We start from the raw sequence: 24,041 nt of genomic DNA on the forward strand, positions 1-24,041 counted from the left end.
TTTTTACATGGACTTTTATGATTTTTTTTATACTAAATTTTAAGCTGTAGGAGAACAGAGAGCATATCTGTTTTTGCTCATGTTCATACACTCAATTCTGACTCAGAGCCTAAATAAACAAATATCAGACATATGACACATATTTACTGAACACTTAATGTGAGCCTAACATCTGTACCTCAGAGAAAAATCAGGCTTTCACCCTACTGCCCTTTCTCTCACCTCTATCATGCACTCTCCTCCTGTCCTGTGATTATCTGCTGTAATATGTCAAGGCCCACGTGCTTCCCAGAATCTTCTTCTCTATGTAACTCTGAGGGGTTAGCCTATCAACATTCCTTTTCTGCCAGCGTCCCATGTTCAGCCAAGTGTTTCCAAGAAAGCCATTTTGTTCTTGTTTTTTAGCGTTAAATCATTTACAATAATTCTGGATAACCTGTGTTTGTAAATAACAACAGCAACAGTACCAATAATAAAAATTAGCACTTACTACTTACTAGGTACCACACATCATTGTAAGCATTTTCAATGTATAAATTGTTTAATCACCAAAATGATTTTATGAAGTAAGTTGGTATAATTACCTTCAGGTTACAGGTTTCCTATTGTCCTAGGTCATATAGCTTGTTGTGCTGGAACTGGGTTTAAACTCATGAAGGTACAGTCTTTTTATTTATTTACTTATTTTTTAATTTATATTTTGAAGTTTATTCATTTATTTTTAGAGACAGAGAGAAAGCACGATGCGGGCGGGAGGGGCAGAAAGAGAGGGAGCGAGAATCCCAAGCAGGCTTGAACTCACCAGCCATGAGATCATGACAGCTGAAATCAAGAGTCGGCCACTGATTGAGCCACCCAGGCACCCCATGAAGCTGCATTCTTAACCATTACACTAGAGTGATTCTCAAAGTGGGGTCCCCAGACTAACAGCATCGGCATCACCTCAGAACTTTGGTAATAATGCAGATGATTGAACCTCATCCCAGACATACTGAATCACAAACCCTGGGGGCGAGAGGCCAGCACTCTGTGTTTAAACAAACTCCTCAAATTGTTTTGTTTTGCACACTAAAGTTTGAGTTACACCGCATTACACTATACTGTCTTACACAGGGTGATCAAAACTAGCAGAATGCTATGAAGGTCAACTCAAAAAAAGTAATGAACTCCCCAAACTCCAAGGAAATAAACGCTGGAATTGTTCTAAGGTAGGGACTAGCCTCCTTCCAGCCTCTCTTAATCCCAGGGAATGAATGAATGAATGCTTACTATTATGCTTGTGAGGATAATCCCTGTGTGCTGGACATGGGAGAGAGTTTAAGCAACAGTATGGAGGATGTCCAGCTAGGTAAAAAATACATATTTGAAAATAAAGAAGAAAGAGAAGACTATGACCAAATCCTTAAATTGTAGTAGGCTGGCTTTCCCAATGCCTGTTATAAATCTAGGTCTGCTCTCCCTATCATTACCTGGATGGAATAAGAAAATTTAAGGTAATTACATTGTTGAATTAAGAAAGCATAATAAGGTAACTGAGTTATGCCAAAAATATATAATACACTCATTAGTTCAATGTACATGGGATTTGAATTTTTTGCTCATTTGTATTATTTGTGCCATGCCTAACCACTTCTTTTAGCTCAGATAATCAAATCTGGAATGTATGTGTATGTGCAGTTGGGACTAATTGGTGTAATTAATGTATGTGTAATGGCTTTGGCCGGCTAATGTCTGAAGGGAACAGAAAAAATAAGCAAATTCATGAAGTAGGCTTTAGATTAGCATCTATACCCAAGATAATTTTTTTTTTCAGCAAGAAATTCAGCCTTCATTATGGCCTTTAGTTAATAAAGATGTGGTTGGATTTCACAAGTGAACTTGCTTCACCCTTAAAAGTCCAGTTTAGCAAAGTAATTTTACATAAACTATAAGCTGCCCAAAGCAGAAACTTTCAGTTAAACGAGACTCCAATAATATAAAATAAACTAGAAATATAATTATAAAGTAAACTTACAATTACTTTTTTCTTTCTCTGTGAAAATGTTGAGTTAGCTTTCTTTCTTCATTTCATTTGTGTGTGTGTGTGTGTGTGTGTGTGTGTGTGTGTGTTCTGCCTTATTTTAGAAAGGATTTGAGGCTGTTTATGGAAAAAAGTGCCCAATAATGAGAAAAAAAATTATAAAGAAATTGGTGAGAAAGAAAAATGAGGGTTGATTTAAAAAATGATATCTTTACACTTGTACTAAGTAAACTTAAATATGTTACAGTGAGGTTCAAGCTCGAGAAACACATAAGGAGCCTCTGGGTGATGCAGGCATAGCCCGCTCCTGTCCTGAAGAACCTGACAGTTCAGCATGAGGATGAGGGGATATTGGAAACATACACTCTAAAATCTTCATTTTCTCCTTAATTGTTTTAGCGTCACTATGAACACGGTCAAAGAATTCTTGCCAATTGGGTTAACTGGTAAACCAAAAGACACATCAGTTTGTATGTCACAAAGATAAGGTATTACAAACTATACCTAAAAAAACAGGTTTTTTTTTCTGATTTTCACCTTTGAATTTTATTAACCAAAGTTTTTCCTTTTACATCTGCAAAAGCATGTGTTAATATTGTATTAATATTTAGGTTGCTCTAAGTTCTTATAAACTAGTGTTTTTACTAGCACATGTTACTTTTTCTTTCTCTATATGAAACCATCAAATTTATATGAACATCAATCACCCTCACTAGGATCCCGGGGAAAACAATCCCATAGAGGAGGATATGAGAACAATTAATATGCAGTATTAAATCTATCAGAAGGGTATGGAAAGGAACACTCAGTCATTCCACTGGATTTAATTTGCCGAGAGAAACAGCCTTCACACCTGAGTCACAGTTACAGCTTGGTTTTCTCTCAATTAAACCCATGCTTGTCTGAAGCAATGAGGGCTTGGAGGACAAGAGCAGGGCACATGTTAATGAAGTCTCCTGCAGAACAAGGCATTAAGCAGAAAGTGTTGCAAGGAGGAATCACATAATCTGTATTTAAAATTTCTTATTAAGCAAGCATTTAAGACTTCATTGTACATCAGATATGCCACAGAAAACCAGCCATAAAAATCAGAGACTATTATAGGTTGCAGTCTGAGTGCAAGCCATCATGAGATTATTGTGAAATATATATTTTTTAATTAAAACAGGAAAACTCTATAAGGTTTTAAGTTTGCTGTAAAAGTGGTTTCATCTAGAAATTCTCAGCTTAGTGTTTTGCAGGCTTGTGTTTAGAAATGGCATTATTTAAAGGGCCATCCAAATGTGAGTCTGTAGGATAATGTACAGGCACATAAGACCAGGGCATTTAAAATCAGTTTATCTCGATAACAATTTTTTTTTTAAAGTACTTGCTATTTACTGATGCTTTGTAGTACTCCCCCGAAACAGGATTACATCTATTAGACCCCTGGGTTAAACTGTGATACATGACAGCTTTTATAGAAATAGAATTCCAGTCCCTGCCAAATTCGCTTAAAATAACGTTCTTTTATTACTTGCTCTTTTACTTAAGCGTCATTGCTTTGTGTGAAATATCTATTACTGTCAATGGCACAGGTTTATTGTGGATAAATGCATTTATCGGTAAATGTATGTTGAGTACTACCATACACCGGCCGTTGGTTTATGCTCTCGGGATAGGAAAATAACTCTAATAAACAGTCTCTGTTTTTAAGGCCCTTAGAGTCTACCTAGTAGAAGAGACACATGAATAAACCCAGTGCAGCAAATGCTGACACAGAAGCAAGTGATGGTTGCCACAGGAGCACAAATAGCATTAAGATGGAGAAGGAACTCTTTCACCACCTACTGCTATGGAAGGACATAGGAGCTATGTCTTGAAGGAAGGAGGAGTTACTGCAGCAAGGGAGGAAGTAGGAATGGTAGGGGGCGGCTTCCAGGCAACAGGAACATTTGTGCAAGTTGGACTTAAAGGCCATCGTAGTATGTTTTGAGAACTCTTGGTTTTACAGTGTGGAGCATAAAGTGTTTGTATATGTGTGGTGTATGCATCAAGATGGTAGGGCTATTTGGTAGAAATAGGGCTGAAAGGCCATAGTCAGTGGCTGGATGACAAAAACACAAGAAAACCCACAGACCACTTAAAAGAACCTGGGCTCATTCTGTGGCTAACATTAACCCACTGAAAATGCATGAGCAGGAGAATAATGTGATCATATTGGCATTTTAGAAACCTGAGGGTAAGTTGATGAAGGGACAGGTGAGGTTGAGGATTCTTTCCACAGTGCTCTTGCTGTAATAAGAGCATTTCTTGCCAATGGAAAGAAAAACCTGTGAATGATAATCTTTAAATCTTTATACTTCACCAAGATTTTTAGAGTTGATGGAATCTGTAAGGAAATTTAAAACTCTGATTCTTTTTAAACACTTTTTTAAAGTTTATTTTTATTTATTTTGAGAGAGAGAGATAGAGAGCAAGCGGGGGAGGGGCAGAAAGAGAGGGAGGCAGAATCCCAAGCAGACTACATGCTGTCAGCACAGAGCCCGATGCAGAGCTCGAACTCACAAGCCACAAGATCATGACCTGAACGGAAGAGGCGGACACTTAACCGACTGAGTCACCTAAGAACCCCAGAACTCTGCTTTTTTTAAGAGAAGAATATTCAGCCACTAAATTAATATGTTAGAAGCATTTTGTCCTTCATGCTGTCATTTATTTGTGTTTGTTTGTTTACTTTATAATTAAACTTTCATTAGAGTTCTCTACTAGATGGTAAGGAGCATGAAGGAAAGTTCATGGCTACCTTATTCTCAGAGGTCAGCATAGCATCTGACATTTACAGAAGTATAGCATATACTTCTTGAGATGACTGGAACTGACTAGAAGTTTTGGTCCCTAAACTTTCACTGAAATGTTTTGTTAGGTCACCTTCAAGAAGAACAGAATTAAACCATCTATATTTTCTGTCCTATGTGGTTATCATACAGTTCACACTGAGAATGGTTGGGAGGCTCTCTGCCTGGCTATCTTAAAAAAAATCTAGCAGCAAACTAGTATAGGTAAAAAATCATTCGCTTCCTTGGAAGTGAGACCCATTGATCTCTCCAGTTCACTTTGAGGTTCTTCAAAGAGTAAACTCTTCATAGTCTTCATGCTGGGAGACAAAAGTGTCACTGATTTATGTGCTAAGCAGCATCCCATCAGACAGTGGGATATTTTAGGGCTGCCAGCCAGGAGTGAGAGGGCCAAGGAAAACTTAGAAGCTCAAATTAAGGGCAGAAAAGAAATACACTGATTATGGGATGTTCCCAGAATCTGGTGGTCAAATAACTAGGTAACATTGCATTAGATGTGAAAATGAGGCAATTAGTCATTTTTGTCTCTCTGCCTACAAGCCCACTCACCATGCACACTTCACCGATAAGCTATAATTTTTCCTAATTGTATTTGCTTAAGTCCTCCTTCACCTCCAATTAATACTATCAAACTTGTTTGAGATGAGTCTCCTTGGGCTAGATTCTCTCATTGCTGATCAAGAGGCTGTGATGTGTGATCTAGAAGCATCTACAGTGTACCAAGTACTGCCCCATTCAGAAGCAGGTGTAGTATCCTTACTCTCAAGCGCTCGCTCGGATTGTTGTTGAGAAGACAGAGAAGTGTGTCAGTCCTACAGGGTATTAAATGAAATGTATAATAGAGGATGACATGTGTTTTATTAGAGGACATTGGAAGTGCAAAAGCAGCCCTTTGGGTGGGGGTAGTGCGTGGGCAAGGGTGAGTATGAGCAGGAGTTAACCAAGAGGAAGATGGAAGGGAAGGGGCTTCCTCCAGAGTAGCCAGCAGGTTTGAAATACAAAGTGAATGAAATAGCACGACAGCTTGTAGAACCACAAGGGGAAAAAGCAGGTATCACGGGAATTAAACTCTGATCCTGTTCCCTGTCTTCTCAGTATCTCACCAACCTTTATTTCTTCTTTTCTGGGTTACCGATTTTCAGCCGATTTGTTTTCTACCATTTTGTTTTTGACAGTGTCACCTGCATCTGTGGTTCTCCTGCCTCTCTGCTCTTTGGCTGCTCCCCTTTCCCCCGGTGTCTCCTTATATGTAGGATGTAACCAAGAAATCTGCCTTTGGTCTTCTTGAGGTTTTGCTTTGTCATGCCTTCGTGGAGTACTTCATTTACTTCTGTGAGTACAAGTAGCACAGAGTGTTGATTTCCAAATCTCTATCACTAGATCTGAGCACATCCAAGCTCAGCGTATTAGCTGCCTCCTGGATATATCCAAAAAGGTGTTCTACATGTACTTCAGCTCCAACAGAAACTTATCTTAACCCCCTCTGTCCAAAACAAAATTTGTTCGGTTTCCTACAATCTTAGTTTGCGTTGGCAACATCATTGTTTAAATAGCCTCTAATCTAAGGGTGCCTGGGTGGCTCAGTTAGTTAAACATCTGATTTCAGCTCAGATCATGATCTCCCAGTTCATGGGTTCAAACCCTACATCAGGCTCCATGCTGGCAGTGTGGAGCCTGCTTAGGATTCTTTCTCTCTCCCTCTTTCTCTGCCATGTCTATGCTCTCTCTCTCTTTCTCAAAATAAAGAAAATAAACTTTAAAAATCAATCAATCAGTAAATAAATAGCCTCTAACCTAGAATCCTCTGTGCCATCCTCAAATCCTGTCTCACTTCTACCATATCACTTCCTAAAAGTTTTTCAGATGATCCCACCAAGTTTTCAATTACTAGTAAGTTAGACTTTTATCTCCTTCCTGCTTTATTTCTATAATAGCTTTCTAAAATGAACTCCCTGACACCAAGGATTGTTCTTACTGCTTCTGGAATTATCTCCTACCTTTCCCTCAAAACAATAACACCAAGATCAACAACAAGAAAATTGATCACGTTCTTCCTACAACATTAAGCACAACTGTCTCACAGAGTATTCCTTTACAATTTTCTTTCAGACGTCTGATTACAGCAAAGAGAGCCAGAATATTATATTTGATGTTGGTATGACCTTATGCTTGTGTGGCACTTGATAATCACCTTTGTTTTTCTTTTTTTCTTTTTTTTAGAGAGAAAGGATGAGCAGATCTCGGAGACAAAACCTTCACAGGTAAAAACATCTAGCCAGAGTTCAACAAGAATATTTTGCTTTTATAGTTATTTTAGGACTCCCCCAGACCAGATTTCTCTTCCCTTTCTGAGCTAAGCTCTCCTTTTATTCTTTCAGTTTCAGGGAGATGGGCATAGAAAAGAGACACACACCAGTTAAAATTTTTTCTTTGTATTTAGCCTCCTTTTTTTTTCTCTCTCTCTCTCTCTCTCCAAGACAATGCTGAACAACATGGCTACAGTATTGCAGTACTTTAATTCTCTGATCAAAGGTGGGATGACTTCAGCAGGGCCTCTGAACTAAAGTGGGGTGGATATTCAATCCACAGCCTGATAAATGGGCATGATCAGGCAATGGCAGACTAACAGCCTTTATTAACCCCCTGGAGGCAGAATCTACATGCTTGGGTGATGTCCCAACACAATTCTCTAGTTTCATTTTAGTAGAGTCACAGTGACAGCCAGTGTTTCCACTGGAAGCAAGTGGCTTTCTATTCACTATTATAAGTATTAAAAAATAAGAAAGTACAGTTTATGGTTAAGAAACTTTCTTCTAGGATTTTCCCCCAAATAGTACACGTTTTCTTTCCTTGATACATTATCTGTATAGTTTGTCTTTGGAAAAGGAGGCATAAATCTTGGTGTAGCTTGCTTAATGGTCACAGTTTGTTACCATTTATTTCCCTCTGCTAAGAAAGAAAACAATTTCTATTTGCATGGAGTGTCAGGAGTCATCAGGCCATCAGACTCAGGATGGTTCACACTGATACCTTCCATTTTACTGGGTGATACACGTGTGCCATTTTGGACCAGGATGTCAATCTTCCTTGTAACAGAATTACTGATTTAAAATCATGGTATTTAAATTAAATGATCAATACTATGGACAGTACATGGATTTTAACAAAAATCTTCAGGATAGTAGATGAAAAATCTGAAATTTAGAGAACCACTGCCTTAGTAGGAAAAGTAAAACTTTCTGTAGCCCAGCATCCTAGGTTGGAATCCCAGGTTTTAGCCCCAACATGAGCAATCACCGAATCCTATTTATTAGTTATTATTCTGCAGTTTCTCTCCCAGTTCTTTCCTATGCTGTGTGTTTTCTTCCTCCTAGTTCCCACAGGGAAAAAAAAAAAGTACACATCTGGCTCCAGCCTACTTTCTGATTCTTATCTTCCACCAAAAAATCCAGTTAAAGTGGGAATTTCCTATTTTTTAAGGGTGACCTGTGTCCACACTGATGTCGGACTTACTAGCACTTACTTGCCTGGTGTGCTGATGGCCCTCTGTCAACTCACCATCACTTCCTCTGTAAGGCAGAGGGGAAGCCAGGAAATGCTTTTTCCAGAACTCCTTTCCCTGAATGGATATAGGATAGTTTGCCAAGAAAAAACACTAATACAAGAGTAGGAAGGCATAAGGGAAGGCGAAGTCATTATGTTCCAAGCACAGTGGCAGCCAGGCATTGAGATTCAATGAGCAGGATTCCCCACCCCCAGCCCAGCACACTTGTGAGAACTCCCCCATCTCCATCTAATGCTGGTGGCTTTCTTGACCTTTGATCCCAGTTTTTCCCTTGGTTGTCTAAGCCTCTGGTTCCTATGCTAAACATTTCATATCTGATATACATCAAGTGGCCTTTGCTTTTTAGACTGACACCTAACTGACCCACTTGATATGTTTTTTCTCTTACAAAGCCCTCTCTCTAAGTCTTACCCATCAATCAAAGTCCCAGCTTAAATCCTACCTTTCAGAAAATTCTTTTTCTCCTTCTCTCTGAATTAGAGATTTCTTTTCTTCTTCCAAACTTTCTGCTTTTCTAACTTACTTCCCTTCCTTTCTTTTTTCTTTCTCTCTGTGTCTTTCTGTCTGTTTCTCCATTCTCCCTGTCTCTGTATTCCTGTCTCTGTCTTCTCTTTCTTTCTCCTTTTTCTTAACTTCCTTCTTTTCCCTTCCTTCCCTTCTCTTCTTTTTCTTCTTTAAATGCTTTTTGAGCAGCTACCCTTGGGCTGCTTATCTATTATTGCATAACAAACCACCTCAAAGTCAGCACTATAAAATAATGGGGCTATTTCATCATGTGCACAGATTTTTTATGAGTCAGGAATTTGGAGAGGGCACAGAGGATTACTTGTCTCTTGCCACTACTATGAGAGCCTCATGTGGGAAGACTCAGAGAGCTGAACAATCTGGAAACTCTCTCACTCAAATGTCTGGTCTTAGCTGGACCGATCTCCATGTATCTCAAATTTTCTTATATCATGGCAAGTGAGTTCTGAGAAAGAACATCCCAAGAATTAGAGTCAAGAAACTGAATATTCTAAGAGAACTAGGAGGATGCTTTTGGCTTTTTGTTTCTTAGCTTTAGAAGTCACATAGGATCACTTTTGCTATACTCTATGGTTAAGCAGACACAAGTCCGTCTAGATCTAAGACGTGGGACAATGACCCCATTTATTGATGAGGAAGAATCAAAGATTTATGGTGCCATGTTTTAAAATGCTTATACTGTTACAGCAAATACTTGGCACCCAGAAAGAGACAAGCAACATGTGCTCGGGGAATCAGAAAAGACAATTTATTTCGCACCAGTGCCGGCCCAACAGAGTCACCTCCAAAGGCTGATCCCCGAGCCCTGGCGCTGGTCTCCTTTTATGGGTGGGATTGCAGGGGCTCAAAGGAAAAAAAAAGGCAGGGGAGGGGGGCACTTATCGCTTGTGCTATGTGGGCAGTTGGAGGATGCAGGAGGCAAGCAATATTACAGAAGCCAAAAGCATGCAAGGGGAGTATCTGGCCTTGGACATCTGGCTGGTCCCCTTTTTTATCTGCTTTTGCCAGATTTCCTTCTCAGTACATATATACCAAGTCCCAGTGAGATGCTATGCTTAAAAAAAAAAAAGATGAAAAATACACTGTCTCTTTATTTCCTCAGGGTACTTTGTTGGTTTGTTTGTAACCATGCAGCAAAACCTTTAATAACATTTTGGACAGGTTCAGCTATGACTGAAACTGGTCATTTCTAAACTTAAGTTGGGTGAATGGCAAGAGTGCAGCGTAATACCATCATTGGACACTGTCAACACAAGTTTGAAGAATGAACAGCCACCTCTTCTTCAGATGTAGGTCCTGGGGCAGTTGACACTGGATGCTGCAGTCAGAAACACGTGGCCATGTCCCTGCTGCGTTTCTGGAGGGCTGAGCCTCTGCTACTCAGGGGGTGTCCTCTCTATGCTGGATCTTGTCCTTTATCTTCTTTCTTTAAAATTTTTATATTTATTTCTGAGAGAGAGAGAGAGAGAGAGAGAGAGAGAGAGAGATACAGCGCGGGGAAGGGGCAGAGAGACGGGGGGGGGGTGACCCAGAATCTGAAGCAGGCTCCAGGCTCTGAGCTGCCAGCACAGAGCCTGACGTGGGGCTCAAACTCACCAACCAGTGAGATGATGACCTGAGCCAAAGTCAGATATTTAACTGACTGAGCCACCCAGGCTTCCCATTGTCCTTTATCTTTTTGATGGTGATACTGGGCTCCACCTCCAGGGCAATGGTCTTTACAGCCTGGACTATTGACTGACCAAATGCACTAACATTTTACAATAACAGTTTCTTTTTTTGCGTAGTTGTGCATCCGTGGAGATTTTTCTTAAAACATGCATCTTATTGTATATTGCGTTGTTATTTTTATATCTAGCATATTTTTCTTGTTAGCATTTTCAGGATATTTAAGTGAATTTTGTACATTTGATAGTAGCTGACAGAGTGTCATGTCCCCAGTATGATTTTCACAGACATTAATTGAGTTGGATTTTCTCTGTATATAATAAGAATTTTAAATGTTAAATGTTTCATGGAAATGGCTCTAAATGGTTCATACAATGTTGGTCAGTATCAAATTCTTCAGTTATCTTTAGTAACTCTCACAGAAATGGTACAGGTTTATTGCAAACCCATTTCTTCCACAAAGCATACTGAGCCCTTGTACAACACTGTGCTAGCCACAAGCATAAGCCACAGCCTTGGCAGACATAGATCCTGCCTTCCCAGAGCATACAATGTGAAGAGAGGTACAGATAAGGAACCTTTGGTTATGTATAACCTGTGTTTATTTATAATGCCAGATTGGTAAAGTTCATGTGCATGCGGAACAAAGGAAAGGTGGCAACCAGCTTGAACACAGAGAGGAAAACTTTCAAGGGTGAATGTTATGAAAGTGGGGGGATAGGTAGGAAGCACGAGTATGACTCAGGGATTCAGATAGGACAAGGCATTCCAGACAGAATGAACAGCTTTCATCGTGAGTAACATGGAGCTGGAAGAGTTCATGCAACTTTTGAGTTCAGTAGAGAAGCAGGACATGGGGATATGACAGCAAGAGATAAGGCTTAAGAGGGAAACACTAGGGGTGCCTGGGTGGCTCAGTCAGTTGAGCGTCCGACTTCGGCTCAGGTCATGATCTCACGGCTCGTGAGTTCGAGCCCCGTGTCAGGCTCTGTGTTGACAGCTCAGAGCCTGGAGCCTGCTTGGGATTCTGTGTCTCTCTCTCTCTCTGCCCCTCCCCCACTCGCATTCTGTCTCTGTCTCTCTGAAAAATAAATAAACATTAAAAAAATTTAAGGGGAAACGTTAAATTTATAATATAAGTTAAGTTTGATTTTTCTTCTGAAGGAAATGGGGATAAGCAGTGAACTAACAGAATCAGAATTATGTTTAGGAACATAGAACAGGTAATGAAAGGCACCCTACAGGGAGAGCTGTGAAAAGGCCAAGAAGTGATAATAGCCTGATTTTTGTAAGCAACACTGAAGATGGAGAAATTTGAATTGGTTAAAAAAAATTTTTTTTAATTTTTTTAATGTTTATTTATTTTTGAGAGAGAGAGAGACAGAGACAGAGTGTGAACAGGGAGGGGCAGAAAAAGAGAGGGAGACACAGAATCCAAAGCAGGCTCCAGGCTCTGAGCTGTCAGCACAGTGCCCGATGCAGGGCTTGAACTCACAAACCACGAGATCATGACCTGAGCTGAAGTCGGATGCCCAACCGGCTGAGCCACCTAGGCGCCCCTAAAAAATATTTAGAATATAAAATCAGTAGAAACTGGTGACTGAATCTGTATAACAAACAAGTAAATTAAAGCAAAGAACCAAGGATGACTCCAAGATTTTTCTGAGTTGAAGAACTCATTATATGGCAGTGTCATTCATTGAGAATCAGTGTTGGAGGAAGAAGTTTGAAGGGAAGAAGTGGTTCAATGCGGTATATTATGGTAGACACAATACTGGGACCCCAAAGAGGGCCACATCCCGATTGCCTAAAAGGACTTTGCAGATGCAAATAAATTAAAGATTTTGAGGGGGCACCTCAGTGGCTTAGTTGATTAAGCATCTGACTCTTGGTTTCAGCTCAGGTCATGATCTCAGGGTTGGTGGATTTGAGTCCTGCATTGGGCTCTGTGCTGACAGTGTGGAACCTGATTTGGATTCTCTTTATCTCCTTCTCTCTCTGCCCCTCCCTCACCCTCTCTCTCCCAAAATAAATAAATAAACTTAAAAAATATATAAATTAAGGACCTTGAGATAAAGAGATTTTCCTGGACAGTATGGGTTGGCCCTATGTAATCATAAGAAGAAGGAGGCAGAAAAGTCACAGTCAGAGAAGGAGATACAATGATGGAAGCAGAAGTTGGAGTGGTGTGAGAAAAAGCTGGAGGCCAGGAAAGGTAAGGAAATAAATTCTCTCCTATAGTTCCCAGAAAGAACACACAGCCTTGCGGACACACTGAGTTTAGGACTTCTGACCTCCAGAACTGTAAAAGAATAAATTTGTGTCATTTTAGGCTGCTGCATTTGTGATAATTTGTTACAAGAGCCATAGAGAAGTAATACAGGCAAGAGTTTTATGCTCTGTGGGATATTCGACTCAGAGGTCTGGTAAGCAATTGGACAGATCTGTCTGATGCTCAGGAGAGAGGGGAAGACCGGGGCATTGAGAATGGAGAAGCACCAACATTGAACTGGTGCTGGAAGCAAGGTGCCTGGCAGAGAATCCATGGATGGGAGTGAAGAGAAGAGTTCCCCAAATAGAATGTAGGGCAACCCTAACCTTTAGGGATGGATAACAACAAAGGAAACTGGTAAGTAGCCTATAAAGTAGAAAGAGTGTAAGAAGAGTGAGAGTCAGGGGAAAATGAGGAAAGAAAATATTTTAACTATGGGGATTTGATTATTAGTGTCAAATGCCACTAAGAGACATTAGCTCAAAGAAGTTTAAGTAACATATGTATTGAAAAGTGACAACTGGATAGGAAGGAACCATGAGGAGAGAGGTTAAAAAAGGAAGCAAGAGAAAATGTCCTGAACTCCCAGTCCCTTAGAAAGGAGATACTCACTGTACTCGAGTGGAGTTGGGGAGGTGGTGGCTGGGCAGGAGCAGACCTGTCTTTCTCTGGGATGGAAGAAGATGTGGGGCAACAGCAAAGTGGAATGCAGAACAGTGCCCTAGAAAAGGCAGAAAAATCCTTTTTCACTCTGCTCTGATCCCTTTTGATACTTGTCATGATGGCTACTGATTGTATAAAGTTTGATGCATGTAATAAGGAGTAAGTGATTTATGGAAATTTCTAATTTAAATATTCAAAGAAAAGCATGCTAATTTATTTGGGAGAAAAAATCAACAAGACACGTAGAAGTCTCCAAACAATAGAATGGTTTAAATTACTTAATTGGACTCTGGATAGGGTTCACAAGGTCATAGAAATTTGTAACAAACACACACACAAAACAAAACAAAACCAGTATTACACTAAATGTAATGGAAAAAATAACTTAAACAGGAATATAACTCTGGTGGACTAGGAAATCATGAAATGTTTTAGTTCAACACTCATGAGAAAAGGTAAGGTGATGTTTTAAACAATTGAGAGCATTCAATTTAATCAGTCCCTTATCAAATATATATTAATCACCTATTATCTGCCAGTAACTGCCAAATAAGGAAGGGTAAAATATTAGGAAATAGAGGATATGAGTGCTATAGTATTTATTATTTATCTCCCACTGAAACTGTGATTGACTATGTAAGTAACATCCTTACCACATCCTTATCTTGGTTACACAGATTTTAAGAGTTGTTTTAAATGATGGAATGTTTTATTTATTGAGCCATAAAGCAAAAGGAATTATGCTACAAAACAGAAAGACACACACACACACACAATAGTTTAGATTACCTTAAAGACAGGTAAGCAAACGGGTGCAAAACAGGCAATTTTACTTATGTGCAGCAGGTATGTATCTGTGTATCTGTGTATGTATGCATGTATCTCTGTCTCTATAGATAGATACATATATTAAACATGAAAGAATGTGCATGACCTGTTTGGTATAAATTGGTATAATCAAAGTTTCTCTTATAAAACTAATCTTTTCTAAATATTTTATTTGATCAATCCACATCTATAAGTATTACATAAAAGAGAGACCAACCTGTGAAATATACTGTCAAGCATCAGAGATTAAATTGGTTTGTTCTGTGATTCTGTATAGTGCACACAAGAGAAATGATATGGAAGTGTTTAGGGAGGTGAATGATAATGGGAGGGTCTTGGCAGTTTGCTCTGGAGAGCGGTGAAGCAAAGCTAAAGGGAAGATTTAGAAGCTCTCTAGCATAAGAAAATAAAAGAAAGTAATCAAAAGTTGAATATTTTTCCCTTGGCAAAATAGGCAGTTTCACTGAATCCTTCCTGAAATAATTGTAAGTTGGAAATAGGTGAACTTGAGTCATGGTAATCAATTGAAGGGAATTAAATGTGTCATCTTGATGACCAACAAAAATGAGAAGAGATAATGCATGAATTTAGCTAGTTTTAGAAACTGGATCAAAGCTCATGATCTGAATAAAACAACAACGACAAAAATGAATCATCTTAAAATGAGAACTTGTTATATTTTTTGGTATAAATATGCATTCTCTACATATACAAACACATTTCTATAAAAGTTGATAATGTCTTTTAATTCTTTGGTGATATTTTACATATAACAGAGCCCTTATCTTTACGGTTAATACTGCATAATCAGAACACATAAAATAGAATTTTTATCCTTGATTTACAAATTCTCCCCATAAAAAGCACTCAAATAAACCCGATTTTGCAGGTAATCTTGGAATTCTATTTAGCAAATGACGCATAAGAAATTTATTTTGCCAATTTTCATGGCGTGACTCTCCTGACGATTTCTCTTAGACCTAAAAATTCTTAAGAACAAAAGTTCTCTTCAGCCTTAGCAGACTGTCCCACCAATGGCCTTTTGCACAGGAAGGAGAAACGAGGAAGAGAAATTGTTAGGAGTGCTATCCTTATAATCAAATGTGGCTTTGGAAAAAAAAAAAAAAACTCAGAAAGTAACCCTTATCCTTGGGAAATAATGACCACTTTACCTGAGTGGGCTAATGCCTGGAAGGAAGCCTTTGGATAATGAGTTCTACTAGAGGGGTATCTGCTCAGCTTTTATCAAGGAGGCAGATGATGAGATAGGGAGCTGAAGCCTAGTTGAATGAATATAAGCTCTATGCTGGAAACTAGGTCAGATATATTGTTTCCGTTTGAAATAAGGGGCTCTCAAGAACCAGAAATTTTTTGGGAGAATGCCTAGAAATGTACAGCAAGTAGACATATTTCTGACGAATTTTGCAGCCCCTTTGAAGCTGGCCTGCCTTGACCTCCATTAGCAATAGCCACACAATGATGCAGAGACATAGACGTTTTGGAATTCGCTCTTTTAAACCAATCCAAGTGTTGTTTTTTCTTTTGCGGCTATAACAATGGTTGTGGTCTGAGAGGTATAAGCACTATTACACATACTGTGTTCTATGTTAGCAAGTGTTAAACAATGAATAATATAATGGGAGATATATATTTAAGAATGCCTACAGGCCCTTATCTTTCCACTCCACAGTGTGGAATGGTTTATTTTTAATTATTTGAAAGCAAACCTTCGCTAACCAGAATTCTTTCTTTTAAGTTTTTTTCACACTAAATTTACCACATACTTTCCATTTAAATAATTTTTCATCTATCTGGGCTTAAAAACTATGAGTATTTTTCTTAAGTGTGAAAAGTTATTACCCTGTAGACTAATTAGACAGCCATCCTTAGCTTTCCTAAATGAGTTTAGAAAAAAGAGCACCCATAGTGACAAATACAAATTTGGAGATAGTTCAGTTTAAAGTGGAAGTTTTATTGGAAATGATGTCATTGAAAGGAAGCATTACTTAGAAATAGATTCTTATATTAAGTCTGTCTTTGTGGCAAAGGTACTTACATGCATTCTATAATGGCGTCTCTTTTTCTTTTCCTATAATGTTCATTAAGGTTTGTTTCAATAAAACATTTCCTACTCTCTAAACTCATTTGTTAAGGATAGCAGATTCATTTGCTAATGTTTGTGTTAACTCTTATGATTCCATTGCTCAAGAGTTGAAAACCTAACAGGGTTTGAAAAGCTTTAGGTATATATGGTTATTTCTCAATGTTTTTATGGAAATATAGGTAGCATTCTATGTGACATGAATTGCTGATGATTGAAAATTTATTTTAAAATTGGAGTGGAAGTAAGAAATTGAGAGGACATGTGGAAGAATTTTTTTAATAAAAAATATGAGCTTTTATGAGATCAATATGATTACACAATGGTAGCTATAGTAATAGTAATAACAATATCTACTCTGAGCACTGAGGTCAACAGAATTAAGCGTTTATAGAAGAAATGTATAGGAATGTAAGTCAGGAAGGTTTCTTTGATCTGAAATTGAGCAAATGTGTTCTAACATCTTGTCTCAGTGTTGAAAGCAGCAGGCCTAACTACATGCTGGAGAAAAATATTTCACTAGTTTTCCACAGACAGCCTTCACCAGGGCGCTATCAAAGCCAAACTCAAAACTATGTGGTCAGGCTTTAAAAGCATCATTGCTACATGACAAAAAGTCTTTCACAAATGCCAAATGTACCATGGTTTAACCGCTTACCAAGTGGCCTTCTGTAGTGTAATGCAACATTAATCATATCAAACAGAGAAAAGAATTCAGAGCTAAACCTGTCTTTTTATGTGTCAATTGAAATACTTGGCTTGATTTAATTAGTCTCAGTTGCTTTTGATGGAAGGCTAGGGAGATCGTGAGGAAGTTGCCTGGTACATTATTAATTCTCCACATCTTTATTGTCGTGCCAACCCTATTTATCCCATTTCGAATTCTCCATGTCCCCTTCCCTGGCAGTGACAGCTGTTAGGGCTGTTGTGGCCACTTTTTTTTTTTTTTCTTTCCTGTTAAGAGGGCAAGCAAGCAGTTGCTGTTCTTTCCAATGCCCAGTAAAGGAGCAGTGGGAGCCTAGTGGCTGAGCGGGCCCCTCTCAGTGTGTCAGGGGTCTCTCTTTGGGAAGTGATCAAGTCCTGCTCACTCAAGAAGCTGGACTTTGACATTGTTCTTTGACTTGACAACCTAAAATCCTTCTCTGCTTTCCTGGATGAGCCTGTAATGACCTCTTTCTAAAGTCAAAATATTGACTATTACTTACACATTCAATCACACGTTGTCACATTTGAGCAGCAGTGTTTTCCTCCCAGAATTCTGCGGATGCCCTTGCCCATTCATGTTCTGCTTATTGCATTCCTGCACATATCCATGGTGTGTGTGTCTGTACAAATTTGAAGAATGATCACTTGCAGGTAACCATGATGGATCAAGATACTACATGGCACTCTCATGCCTAGAATAATAATTTTTCTTCCAGTTTCAAAAAAAATCAGTGATTTTCTTATGTAAGTGAAATTTTCATGCTTCTCACATTTTTATTTTATTGACTTCCAGCTCCAGATTTCTCTTTTACTGAGGCACCCTCCCCATCAATTGCAAACTGTCAACCAAGTTTACACAATATTGCCTTCCTTCCATCACTGAGTCCCATTCAACTAAATACATCATACAGAAACATCAGAACTAGGAAGAATCACCATGGAAAAATAATATTAAGGCAGAGTTGGTTTGTGTTATTTTGTTTTTGTTTGTTTGTTTGTTTGTGCTTTTTTGGCCCACCTTAAGGGTTATTCCAAATGAGCTAGATTAAAATGACTAGTGCTGAGACATGTCTTTTCAAAAATAACCTCTGCAACTGGGAGAATATAATTCATGCTTTTGTCAGACTTACACTCAAGTATTTATTTTGTCAAGATGTATGATTCAAAGTTGGATAGTGCTTTTTTAAAATATATTTTTATCATTATTTTCAAACATTGTGAAGTGGTTCTCATTGAGTTTATTTACATAATTCCTTAAGCCATGATTATTATGTAAGTAAGTCTTTTGATTTTTAAATATTTTTAAAATTTTTATTCTTTGTTGGAAAGAGCACAAGTGAGGGAGGAGCAGAGTGAAAGGGACAGAATCCCAGGCAGGCTCCATGCTCAGCTCAGAGCCCAATGTGAGGTTCCATCTCACATTGGTGAGGTCATGACCTGAGCCAAAATCAAGTCAGATGCTTAACCAGCTGAGCCACCCAGGCACCCCTGGAAATAAGACTTTTGAATCCTCATATGAATGCTGAATGAACCAAGCCTCATAAGGGTCAAATAACTTGCTCATGTGAGAGGCAGAGATGGAATTTTCATCCAGATTTTTGACTAAGAATATATTTTCCCCATTATATTCTAGCTTCTGATTTTGTTCAGACCATATTTTTGGTGATGTTTCTTTAAATAATCATGAGGGAAAAAGACTAACAAGAGTGGGTTTTGTTGTGGTTCCAGACTTAAATTGTTTTACATATTTACTCCCAACAATGTAAAGTTTAAGATTTCCGCATTAAACATTTGGAGAAATAGGGGCGCCTGGGTGGCTCTGTCGGTTAAGCATCCGACTTCGGCTCAGGTTATGATCTCATAGTTCGTGAGTTCGAGCCCCGCGTCGAGCCCTGCGTTGGACTCCGTGCTGACAGCTCAGAGCCTGGAGCCTGCTTCACATTCTGTGTCTCCCTCTTTCTCTGCCCCTTCCCTGCTCATGCCCTGTCTCTCTCTGTCTCAAAAATAAACAAACAGTAAAAAAAAAACAAAACAAAACATTTGGAGAAATAGATAGGTAAGTGTGATAGTGAGGACCTTGACATTAATGCTGCATAAGGAAAAATTATGAGGTTGGGATGTTTAATTGATAGAATGAAAGACAAAGATACATGATATTTGTTACAAATATTTAAAGAGCTGTAATGTATAAGACAGGGCTGTATTTTGTTTCTATTGGAGGGAAACACAGGACCCTTTGGAGAAACAAAAGGAAATGGATCCACATGCAAATATTTACATAGATGTAAATGATAGGAAGAAAGATAATTAGATAGATACATACATACCTACATACATACATACATACATATTACAGGAAATATTCAAGCAGTAGACTCATAGAGGAATTTTATTGCTTTGTTGTTTTATTTTTCAGAGTAAATCACCCATATCTGAGTTCATTAGAATGAAGAATTAAATACTTTTCCAGGTAGGAGGAGCAAATATTGGTGAACAATCATGTCTATGAGAAATCCATTGTAGAATCTTGTTTTTAAGTTTTTATTGTATTCATTTTCTTTGATTACCAATGTTGTTGGTTTTTAATATTAGTTTTCTTCACATGTTTTGAAATTTTGGTTTTCAGACTCATCTAAGGTTTTGATATGTTTTTCTCTTTGAGCTTATCACCAGGGACTCACTAACAAGCCACAATAACCCAGTTTTCTAGCCCTGCTTAGAAGTGCTGATTGCCACCAGAGACTAAGGTCAAATGCCAGAAGCCACAAACTCCAAACAAGCCTCCATGACCCAATTTTTGACTGGTTTGATCCAGTTCAGACTCTGTGCTAACCCTCCAGATGACCGTGGGATTATTACCACCTGCAGTAAAACCTTGGATTGCGAGTAACTTGTTCTGCAAGTGTTCCACAACATGAGCAAACATTTCTAATAAATTTTAACTTGATAAACGAGCAGTGTCTTGCAATAGTAATAGTATGTGCTGCTGAACGTCACATGATCACAGCTGAGCCAATGGTTCTTCTGTCTCTCTCTCTCTCTCTCTCTCTCTCTCTATGGGATGGTGGATGATTGTCTTCCATGCTTGGACACTTGGTCTCAGGCCATGCTGTTTGACAGAAATGAGTGATTTTTCAGAACATTAGAAGGTGCCCACAACTGGCACTAGTGTATTTTTTGTCACTTCATATCCATTCTGTTACCCTATGTCTTTTGATTGGAGCATTGAGTCCATTGACGTTTAGAGGGAGCACTGAAAGATATGAATTTATTGTCACTATGTTTCTTGTAGAGTTGGAGTTTTTGTGGTGTTCTCTGGTCCTATCTAGTCTTTGCTGCTTTTCATCTTTTTTTTTCTTTTTTTTCTCTGTCTTTTCTCCCCTCAGAGAGTCCCCCTTAAAATTTCTTGTAGGGCTGGTTTGGTGGTCACTAAAGGTCACTCCTTTAATTTTTGTTTGTCTGGGAAACTTTTTATCTCTCCTTCTATTTTGAATGACAGCCTTGCTGGATAAAGAATTCTTGGATGCATATTTTTCCGATTTAGCACATTGAATATATCCTGCCACACCTTTCTGTCCTGCCAAGATCTGTCTTCCCTTGTAGGTTAAGGACTTTTTTTCCTCTTTCTGCTTTCATGATTCTTTCCTTGCCTGAGTATTTTGTGCATTTGACTCTGATATGCCTTGTTGATGGTCAGTTTTTGTTGAATCTAATGGGAGTTCTCTGTGCTTCCTGGATTTTGATGTCTGTGTCTTTCCCCAAGTTAGGAAAGTTTTCCACTATAATTTGCTCACATGACCCTTCTACCCCTTTTTCTCTCTCTTCATCTTCTGGGACCCCTGTAATTCTGATGTTCCTTTTTAATGACTCACTGATTTCTCTAATTCTTAAATTGTGCTCTTTTGCCTTAGTCTCCCTCTTTTTTTTTTTCTGCATCATTATTCTCCATAAGTTTGTCCTCTATATTGCTGATTTGCTGTTCTGCCTCATTCATCGAATGCAATCCATTTGAGATTGCAGCTCAGTTATAGCATTTTTTATATCATCCTGACTGGCTTTTACTTCTTTTATCTCTGTAGAAAGGGATTCTAATCTATTTTTTACTCCAGCTAGTATTCTTATTATCATGATGCTAAATTCTGGTTCAGACATCTTGCTTGTATCTGTGTTGATTAAGTCCCTGGCTGTCATTTCTTCCTGCTCTTTCTTTTGGGGTGAATTCCTTCATTGTGTCATTTTTAAGGGAGAAAAGGAATTAATAAGGTAAAAAATAAAATTAAAAAATTAAAAACAACACACACACACAAATCGAGTAAATGATGCTAGATCCTAGGTGTGTTTTGGTATGGGTGTTAAAAGGAGCTTGATAGATTAGAGAAAAAAGGGAAGAAAAAAAAAGGAAAACGTTTGAAAATTTGAAAAAAAATGAATACAATGAAATAGAATAAAATGAAATGATGGAAGTAAAGTAGAACTTGAAAAATTTACCAAAAAAATAAAAAATATAGTAGAAAAAAATGAAAGACATATTTTTAATAAAAATTGAAAATAAAAATAAATTTTTTCTCTTTCTGTGTTCAAGAAAAAGAAAAGCAATGAAAAAAAAAGAAAATTGAATAGATGGACCAGCGAACAGACTGAAATACAACTGAAATTACTTTGTTTTCCCCCTAGAAGTCAAATTATGCAGCAGTTTACAGTCCGTAAACTGAGCACATGGAGAGACTTCTGTTCCTGAAGAGGGAGGTTGGCAGTTGGGCAGGGCTTAGTGTAATGGCTCCGTTCTCCACTAGATGGCGCTGCATAGCCTACTGGGGTAGATTATTGTGGTGCTTGTAGGTGTGTATGCGCATGAACGCGGGGGTTGAAAATGGCGTCACTCAGATACCCAGTCTCGGAACTCTGTTCTCCCTGATCTATAATGGCACACCCTTTGTCTCTAGCTTCTGTCCACTCCCCATTTTTACCCTGTCTGTGACCAAGCCCTAGGCAGCACCTCCCTCCTGAGTTTCATCTCAGATGTGGCTGTTTTTCCCGACCCCTTATTTCTCAGGGACTGTGGCTTTGACCTGTTCTGCTCCCCTGCAGGAAGTTCTCACGGAGCACTGGCCGGGTGCCGGCTGTGCCCAGGAACGTTCGCAAGACCGTGCTGCTGCCAATGCCCGGAGACTATTGCTGGGTACTAGCCTGCCCCAGAAAAAGTTCACACGATTGTGTAGCAGCAGCATTTCAAGGTTTATGGAAAATCGTAACACACCTCTGGTACCAGGCTTCACCCTTTACCACCTTGTTCCAGCACCAGTGAATGTGGTTGTTCTTCTGGGTCCACTGGGGCCTTTGCCTTGACACAGCTTCTGCCAGATATCCTCCCAGCAGGGGAACCGCCTCTCCCCATGTGGCCTGAAGACCCCCAGACTTCACTCTGCTCCTGAGGATTCACCCTTCTCAGCAGAGCACCACCAGGTATCAGCTGCGGAGTTTCAGATTCTGCGCTCCTCCTGTATAGAGTCTTAATGGAATTTAAACCCTCTCCTTTCTCCTTCCTTTTTAGTACAGTCCCTGCAGCTGTTTCCACTTTTCTACTTTCTCTCCAGCTGCTTTTGGGGGGGGGGTGTTTTTCTCATACTCTGCTCCCCACCCACCCTCCATCCTCTCTTTGCAAGCAAAAACAGCTCCCTGCCTTCTGTAGCTTCTCTCTCCCCCAGTTCACCACTCTGTGCCACGTACCTGCTGAGTTCTGTAGTTCAGGTTGTGCAGATTGTTGTGTTAATCCCCAAATCAGTTTTCTAGGAGTGCAGGATAGTTTAGTGTTGATCTGGCTGCATTTCATGGACGCAAGACACAAAAAACTTCCATGCTGTTCCACCATCTTGGCTCTCCCCCTATTTTTTGTCACTTCAAATTACCTATGGACGGTCCTTTGCTTTTCCACACAAGAGTAAGTTTAGGAATGCGTTGCTTCATTCTAAGTAAGGCTGTCTGCAGGTAGAGACCCTTTCCTCTGCTGTCTTATTGTCAGTTATATTAAATACAGTATATGACAAGAGTTAATAATACTGGACTGTAGTCAACATCCATTAGTAATAATGAAAGTCATCCCACGCAATAACCCTCCTCCCTTGTGTCTCCCTCACACCAGCCACGAAGGTTTTCAAAGGTAAATCCAGGTTAATTTGTTTATTTTACTTCATATTGTGTATTTTCTTTATGATTTTGTATTATATTGCAGAGTTGTAATCATTTTATATGAATATTTTTGGGTTGTAGAAGGAATCATCTGAGTTTCCATTATTTCTTATGGGGAAATTCGCTTTGATATACAAGTGCTTTGGATTACAAGCGTGTTCCTAGAATGAATTATGCTCACATACCAAGGTTTTACTATCATTGTAATAACAAAAACACATCGACCAGTGCCAGGACAGATTCTACTGTGTCCACTTAAAGGAAGAAAACAGGTGGCACTCTAATTTAGAGAAGTTTCCTCTCTCTTCCCTGAAAAACCCCAAGGTCAGCTTTTTTTACCAATCCTTAATTACCCTAACCCTACAAAACTATGACAATGAGACCTACTGGGAAAGAAAATGTCGTATGTATGTATGTATGTATGTATTCATTCATTCTTTATTTAAAAAAGAATTTTAATTCCCGTACAGTTAACATACACTGTGATATTAGTTTCAGGTGTACAATATAATGATTCAACACTTCTATACACCACCCTGTGCTTGTCATGACAAGTGCACTTCTTAACCCCCATCACCTATTTAACCCAATCCCCCACCTCTCCCCTCTGGTAACAGTTTATTTTCTGTAGTTAAGAGTCTGTTTCTTGCTTTCTCTCTCTCTCTCTCTCT

This window comes from Panthera uncia (assembly GCF_023721935.1).
Source record: "Panthera uncia isolate 11264 chromosome C1 unlocalized genomic scaffold, Puncia_PCG_1.0 HiC_scaffold_4, whole genome shotgun sequence".
NCBI lineage: Eukaryota > Metazoa > Chordata > Mammalia > Carnivora > Felidae > Panthera > Panthera uncia.